The sequence below is a fragment of the Amphibalanus amphitrite genome, unplaced genomic scaffold (genome assembly GCF_019059575.1).
Source record: "Amphibalanus amphitrite isolate SeventyFive unplaced genomic scaffold, NRLGWU_Aamphi_draft 000825F_arrow, whole genome shotgun sequence".
Classification (NCBI taxonomy): Eukaryota; Metazoa; Arthropoda; class Thecostraca; order Balanomorpha; family Balanidae; genus Amphibalanus; species Amphibalanus amphitrite.
In genome coordinates, this window is record NW_024882319.1 from 166103 (window position 1) to 174807 (window position 8705).

The 8705-nt window shown below is 47.0% G+C and overlaps 1 non-coding gene across 1 annotated transcript; it reads left to right on the top strand.

The window, feature by feature from the left end:
* The first annotated feature begins 2611 nt into the window (after positions 1-2611).
* On the top strand, positions 2612-2804 carry LOC122366704. Its single transcript, XR_006253934.1, has one exon. It is a non-coding gene; the product is annotated as a U2 spliceosomal RNA (small nuclear RNA).
* The last annotated feature ends 5901 nt before the right edge of the window (positions 2805-8705 follow it).

An 8705-nucleotide genomic window follows, 5' to 3' on the forward strand; every position in this document is an offset into this window, starting at 1 on the left:
GCATAAGCACCACGACCGCTGAGATATTCGGTATCTAATGCCGCCTGATACGGCGATGAAGGCTGCAATGTTAGGTTGTTCTGGGACAATAAACAAAAGGCTTTCATAATTTATCAGGGGCATTGGGCAAACACGTCTATACCAGTGGGAGCGTAGCCTGTTCTACATCAGTTGTATTGTATGCATAGGAATGCCATACTAAAGACATGTTCACTATGCAGGATTAATTAAACAAACATCACTTAACGAAAGGCACGTAAAATGGGTGTGCGAAATAAATCAACACTTAGGTATCCTATCACGAAAGTGACATTATTACGACAAAAAAAATTAAAGTATCACAGTTCACACACAGAACGATAGGAGTGACTGCTCGTATCACACTCAATACTGAAAAGTTACAGCAACACGATTCCATTGCCAAGTTCTTGAAAAATACATAGTTTCGCGTTTAAACAACAAACCACTGGCAGGGTGAACACGTTGCAGTATATGAGCAGGCAATGTACAAGGAAAGGCTTCAACAGCTGGTCCGTCTTTAAAAGATGATAACAAGAATAGAAAACCATTGCACTGTCTCGGTGGTGCATACATTGAGGCCTTCACTTCGGTGAGGTCGCCTATACCACCTCTAAAGACCTGTGACACAGCGGACTTAATCCAGTGAGTCCACTGAAAAACACAAAAGACGTCCGCTAAATACAAAACGAAAGATATATTTCTTCTTTCAAGCTCCGTCCTACATATAGCATACAAGAATGGCAAGAAAAAGTAAATGCAGATTCAAGAATGGGTAACACAGCGATGGCCGCAGTAACCAAGAAGTAAACGCGTTGCCGACAATGCTTCATTACTGTTACAAAACATTTGAAGTGTGCCTACTACGCCAACTGATCTCCACCCGAAGCCTACCTTCTGCAAGAACTAGTAGTGCTCAAGATTCTTGACGGTCCTCCCTCACTCCTCGCTGACACACTCTGTTGCTGCTGGTTTTAGTTCCGAGATGTCTCAAGATTTACGCTTGTAAGTCAGTTTCACATGACCCCAGTGGTAAAACACCCAGTTCCCAAGTCCTCACTGGCCTCGCGTGAAAGTTGTGGCGACGACCCGATTGGCTGGTGATGGTTCGCCCAGCCGAAATGTATATGCAGCAGTCTAACGGATGTGCGATGAGCACAGCGTCCTTCTGCTGTAGTCACCAAGAACTAGTCGTTGGTGTTCAAGGAGCTCACCTAGACTGTGACCAAGAACTGTAGTGACTGCTCCTTATCTGCGCACCGCCGAGACCGTGAGCTCATCATCTACGTCGTGGACGTAAGCTGTGGCTGATCATCTTGAGATGCCAACATTTCGAACGCCTCTGCAGGCTGATCATCCAGAGATGCCAACATGTCGAACGCCTCTGCAGGCGCAGGTCGCGTTGCGCGACTTTTGTAAAAGTTTCGCTTTAGAGTTGGTTGCTTGAATATTTATTCCCCATCGACGGTTCATTGATCTTGAAGTACCTTCAGGTGAAAGCCACACATTTCCATGATGGAGAAAAATTGCATTCACCCGACTTCTTCCCTGTAAAACAGCTCATGGCCTAACAAGTGGCACACATGAGGTCGAATCAATGACCAACCCCATACCTCGTCTCGTGAGTCAAACTTCTCGAGTGAAAAGGTGCCGACTTCTTGTAATTTGCAACTGAGCCCTAAACATGTCGCCTAAAAACACAAGGTATCCGTCGAACAGCTTCCAGAGCTTGGGTGTCAAGGATACCTTGGCAAGGCGAAAAGGGTAAGAGGAGCAATCACAGTATGCATGTCGGAGGGTTGCAATCATCGCAAGGCACTGTTTCTTCTCTGCATCTACCGGCGAAGGACTGAGCCCGGGTTGGGATATTCAAGCTCTTCACCGTCCGAGGAACGCATGTGGAGTCGGCTACCTAGTCACAACTGCAGCAGCACGTGCGACACCCGCTGCCGCCGTCCGCCGACTGAGCGGTAACAGGCCCCTCCCACCCAGTGTGACGACACACGTTGTGGGGACGGGTACGGGGATGGTCACACCGCCGTGGGCTGGTGACGGTGCTACCACCTGGTGAGCAGTAGACGAGGTTTCTGCAGACGACCTTACGGTGGAGGCCCTAACAGGGACGTCGCTCGACTTCAAACGTGGGTAGCGACGAAGTAGTAACACAAATGGAACATTCAGTTGCATGACGACATAGATGGAAACATAGGCATTTAAGAACTATGTATCACACCAAGGTCAGGTCAAAGGTCACTACACTAGAGACCACGGGATCGGGCGCCGTCGTCCCTCCTACATAGGACGATAAAGGCGAATCATCGGCGGACGTTGACGTCCGCTTCCACAAACCGACAGAATACCTTCGGGAATGCGACACAATATCGCAGATATTTTGAGATGCCTAAGAACGATTTGAAAGAGACACGCGTGGAGCTGTGGGGGAACCCAAGTAGATTAGAGCGTTATGGGTTAAATGAATGGTCTTAGTGACGTTGTTAAGTACACGCTGTATGACGGATTTGACCTTGAATGAATACTAGACATTAAAGATACATTTTGAGTGCATAAGTATCTGAAAATGCAGTGCTTAAGTATCGCTTCTCGGCCTTTTGGCTAAGATCAAAGTGTAGTATCTGTTCTTATCAGCTTAATATCTGATACGTCCCCTACATGGGGACCAGAATATTAAACTGATTTTTGGACTTTGGCGGGGTTTTTGGAGCTTGCTCCAGCCCTGCCGCGGGTTGGCCTGGCATTGCACTACAGCCAGGATCGGCCCACTTAAACTCATGAGAATGATCGGAGGAATCACAAAGGACAAAATAAGATACAAAGATCAAGCATAATTCTGGTGATATAAAGCTTAAGAGACAGCGTCAGATACTCCGTATACGTTAATTGTGTTGTGAAGTCGGGCGTTCGGCAAACAATAACCTGGACCTGGGCCAGCAATAAGCAAACAGGTGTCCGGCCGGGTCAGAAGGGGACGCCCGACCCCGTAACCACAGATGATGCTTGGCTCGGCGCAGCCACCCGTCGATGGGCCAGCAGGCATAATACACTACTCACAGGCAGTTTCTCGGCATCAAAGACCAATTCATGACGAATGTATGATGTCAATCCCATGCTACTGATCTTGTTCTACGGCAACCAGTTCATGTCTCAGGGTCTTGTACTTCAACCAACAAAGGTGGTTGCCACCGACCATGCGCAACACGCAGCGGCAATGTCCACAACTTTGAGAATTGATTACCCATGTGCTCATCCATATCCATGTGCTTTATCCATGGTCATGGATAGCATTATCCACTTCGAGTCTAGCTAGCAGCATCATTTCGAGTTAACTCTGCTATTAAGTAATTAAATGTATGTAACCGAGCACGATAATGCTCAAATCAATCGAAATGCAATATGGTTGCACCGTGGGAAAACGTCCAAGCTCTTCAGGGAGAAAGTTGGTTGACAACAGGACAGCACCAAGCTTCCTAGGTAAAGTCAGGTAGCCCAAAATGTAGACAATTTTTATTACAAAGGCATTACAACTAGCCTTAGAGTCATTGGCATCCTTCTCATGCTTTCTTTTCCCGGCTGGTGGTCAACTGGTGATCAGTGCAAGTCCTCTTAGGACTAGTTGCACCCTCTCCGGGGTGATGGCTTGATGATGATTTGGTGTGACAGCCGACAGGACAAACCATCAACGAGGCTATAACCCGGTGACGGTTTGAGCGGCAGGGCGAATTGTCCCATCGGCATACTACCGTCCCACCAACTGGCTTACTCACTGAATCGAACCGTCAGTGGTTCACAGTGTCCAATGCCTGCACCTTATGCTACCTTCTCATAGCTCTGTACTGACCATTTCAGCCCAAAACATTTTATAACCGGGGTCTAAGAGAACAACGAAACAAAAAAAGCATGAAAGCTCCGTCCTCTCTATCAACAGGATTCAGGATAAGGCAATCTGTCTCCTTGTTGACCCTTTCGGGCTGGCGTTCACCCCAACTCGACTTGGTGATTTGGTTACCTCAACTTGGTGGAGTGCAGACTGAAAAGAGCAGCACTCGAGATTCAGCATCACCAAAGATGCTGATCTCTCACGATTCGCCACTTCAAACATGTTCAGCTCAATATTAAAAAGACGAAACATTTCTCCCACAACGTCTTTGGTATCCCTGTTGTACGGAATCGACACTTCTTGATTGAAAAAGTCGCAAGTGCTACATCAGGAAATCAATCAGTGTTGGCATGGCTCACGAGTGCGGTCTCACAAGCTCAGTCCTGAACCGTTTGCTTCTCCCCATCTAGGTGAACGAACTACCCGAAACAGAGCCTTGCCGAGCCTGGTGTTCGGAACTGGCGACGGACTTCGATGTGCTTGCTAACACCGACATGAAGAGTTGCGGCAGGTCAGCCGAGGCGAGCGGACGTGCGCGCGTGCGCTCCGCGCGGGCCGTCAAGTGAGAGCAGTGAGCGCGAGGCAGAGTGAAAGAGAGTAACCAAAGTGCTGTGGTTTTGGTTACATGTTAAAGTGCCTACGGTGACTGGCCGTGATGACAAAACAGAGGAAAAGAAGACACGAATCGGGAACTCCGGAGAAAGAGGAAGGAACGATAGAAGAGCTCAAAGCATTCATAGAGGAGAAAACCGGTGAGGCTGTAACGGAGATCAAAAGAGCTCTTGATGAAAGGATAAAGGCAATAGAACAATCTTTGAGCTTTGCATTGGAAACGATTACGGTAACGACACAAAAGGCGAACTCGCTGGAAAAGGCGCTAGCTGAACTGCACAACGATTGGCAAAATCTCGCGTACAGAGTGGCCAAGCTAGAACAGGAAAAAGAGGATAGTGAGAAACTGAGAAGAAGAACACAGCTCATTTTCTCAGGGAGGGACTTGCATATCCCACAAAATGAACGCGGAATGATAGCGGCAATGTCAGCGATGATAAATAGAATGCTGGAGCTCGAAGTACACCCAGCTCATATCATTTCCGCAAAAGTCCTGCCACGAAACCGAGTGCTGATCACTTTTGCCAGTGACGAAAGAGGATCAATCAGAGATGAGATATTTCGCAACAAGTACAAGCTGAGAGGTCACAAAGTTTTCATTAATGAAAACCTGACCCCGATGAGGCAGGAGGCGTTTCAATTACTCCTCCAAGCGCGAAGGGAAGGAAAAATCTCAACGGTTATAACCAGAGGAGGAGAAGTGCTGTTTGCAAGATCAAAAAATGAGCGACTCATGCGGGCCAAAAACAGAGAGGAAGCAGAACACTTCCTGGCACAGCTGGTGAGAAATGTCTCTACAGAGCCGGTGCCTCCCCCAGCGGCGGGTCCTGGGGTCGCCCCTGAGACCGACCGGCCGGGGTCACGTGACCCTGGGCGAGCGGGTGAGCTGCCCGCAGTGTCCGGTCCCTCCGTGCTGGGAGAGAGCGTGGGAGCCGAGCGGACCACGACTCTGCCTACGTGCGAGCTGGGTAGCGAGGCCCGAGAGCCGCCTCTGCCGGAGCAGACGAACGCCGCGGCGGGCCCCCGGGCGGACCAGCGGGATGTCGACATGCCTGACCCGTCTGACGGGACCGCTGGGGCGGCGTCTTTGGTCGGGCATAGGAGGAACGGCTCGGGGTCGCACGGAACCCCTGGCCTGGAGTCGCCTCTGGCACGGCGTCCCGGCGGCCAGGGGGAGGTTAACCAACGAGACGCCGACATCGACAGAAGAGAGCAGCCGGTGGTCAACGGTGAGCCGTCCGGCCGGGGCGGCGCGCGCGCCCTCCCAGTGCACCTGAACTCACCTCCGTGTGGGGATGGGAGCTCGGGTCAAGCGAGGGCCAGAGGTGGGGTGGCTGGGACAGGGAAGGGGAGGGGGACCGGTGGTGTGCGCGATAGAGTGGTGAGGCGGACTACAAGCGTTCCTCCGGGACAGAGGGACGATGGGAAGGCGCAGGCAGAACGACATCTTTCGAGAGAAGGAAGAAGTGAGGGTCAAGAGGGCGCCTACCAACGGGCCCTTCTAGCAAAACAGGTTTATCCGACTGATAGAGATAAAGAACAACGGGAAGGTTTGGTGCGAGGGGAATCGGGTTTGAGGAGAGGAGCATCTGATATACGCTCCTACCTGAAATGAGGTGCCATTCCAAGTCAATCAAGGCGGTTAGGCTATATATGGATAGGATAGGGATTACCTGTATAGAGTTTTGGGCTAATGGGAACGAGGGAACGAGGAACACATGTCAATTGCTCTTCATACAACCTTTGCCATGGCATACACTTTCGCATGTATATTGTATTTGTCTTAAACGACAGGCTACAAGGTTTGTACCATGTTTGTTTGCTACCATGTTTCAATGTACCATCGCGCTTAAGCGGAGTCTCTGTGGGTCAAAGCGAGTTGTGCAAAGGTCTGGAAAAAAGAAAGGAACGCAAAAACTTCACCATGAGTGCAATTAGATTCGCATCTTTTAATTGCAGAGGGTTAGGTGATTTCAAGAAAAGAAAGGATGTTTTCCAATATCTAAGAAACCAGGACTTTCATATTTGCTTCCTACAGGATATCCACTGCAAAAAGATAGGGGTGCCTTATTTTAGGAACGCTTGGGGATCATCAGTCATAGTAGCACCATACACGCACAATGCAAGAGGAGTCGCAATACTTACGAAAAACTTAGACGTAGAATTCGGAGAGACAATGATTGATGAAGGAGGAAACTTCATCATTACAAAGGCAAAAATCCAGAAAGAATTCGAATTATGTCTGGTAGCAATTTACGGCCCGAATACAGACGAGCCCAATTTCTTCGAATTTTTGAGCGAGAGCATTAATGCAACCATAGAGGACGCAGATACACCAGTCGTTATCGGGGGTGACTTTAATGTAACTCTAAATCAACAGTTAGATAACTTTAACTATAGAAGAGAAAACAACACTCGAGCTAGAGAAGCAGTAAAAGCAATGATGGTACAAAATGAATTGATAGACATATACAGAGAAAAAAATCCTGAAAACCGAAGATATACTTGGCGGGTTGGAAACCCAATAGTAAAGCAGGCGAGACTGGATATGTTTCTTACTAGTGCTGCTCTGGAAAGTTATGTTGATGAGGCGGACATTCAACCAGGTTATAGATCGGATCACTCCATTATTACATTGACGGTGGACTTCTCAAAGCAGCCGAGGGGAAGAGGACTCTTTAAATTCAATGCATCATTGTTAAGAGACAAAAATTACGTCAAAATGATAAAAGATACGATTAAGAGTACGGTAGTAGAATACGCTCTTCCCGTATACGCACATGACTACATTTTGGAGACCTCAACAAAGATAGAAATGACAATTGATTCATCTTTGTTTTTTGAAACTCTGATGCTGACGTTAAGAAGAGAAACAGTCTCTTTCGGCATTAGGAAGAGAAGGGAGGAACGAAGGCGAGAAAACCAATTGGAAAGAGATATACTTCTTTTAGAGAAAGAGCTTGACGCTTTAGGTACTCACTCATTGTACGATCAGATACAAAACAAGAAAAAAGAATTGGAAGACGTAAGGAGGATCAAGTTGGAAGGGAGTTTGGTTAGGGCGAGAGCTGTATGGAGGGAAAATGCGGAAAAACCAACAAAGTATTTTCTTACATTAGAAAAAAGGAGGTACGAAAGTAAGAGGATACCATGCATCAGATCGTCAGCAGGCTGCACAAGGAATCAAATAGAATTTCTTGATCTATTCCGTAGATTTTATCAAAAAAGGTTCAAAAGTGAGGATGAGTTTTTAGAGGGAGTTAATTACGATGAATATCTATCAAACATGGATATTAAAAAAGTAAATGACCATGACAAGCTCAATCTAGATAAGCCGTTGAACATGCAAGAATTAGGATCAACGCTACAGAGAATGAAAAATGGAACGTCTCCAGGTAGTGACGGTTTTCCCGTAGAGTTTTATAAATTCTTCTGGGCAGACATAAAACACTTTTTTCATGCTATGGTAGTTGAGAGTGCCACAAAGGGTACAGTTCCTCTAACTTTAAAAGAAGGAATAATCGTGTTGTTACCTAAGCCAAATAGACCCAGAGATTTGATCAAGTCATATAGACCAATAACACTCCTAAATACTAGCTACAAAATCATTTCAGGTGCTATTGCAAATCGAGTAAAAGTCGTGCTAGGAGACATAATCGAGGATTGCCAGTCTGCCTATTTAAAAGGGAGATTTATTGGGGACAATATCAGGATGATTTACGACGTTATCCAACTCTTGAATCAAGAACAAAAGAACGGGGTCTTAGTAAGTCTGGATATAGAAGCAGCTTTTGATTCAGTCAGTTGGACATTCATTAAAAAAGTCCTGGAGCAGAAAAACTTTCCGCATAGTATTACACGTTGGTTCAACACACTGTATGCTGGAGCTTTTTCCAGAATTTTGTATAATGGTCATTTGTCGAGTAAAATAATGCTAACAAGGTCTTGTAGACAGGGGGATGCGCTAAGTTGTTACTTGTTTATTCTTGTGATGGACGTTTTAGCGAAAAAGATTCAAGGAAATGCAGCTATCAAAGGAATTAAAATAGACAATGAGGAACACAAAGTGCTCATGTATGCAGACGATACGATTTGTTTACTCGCACCAGAGAAAACAAGCATGATGGAACTCTTCCAAGAGATAGGATGGTTCGTCGTCGTCGTTGTTCCCTCCAGCCCC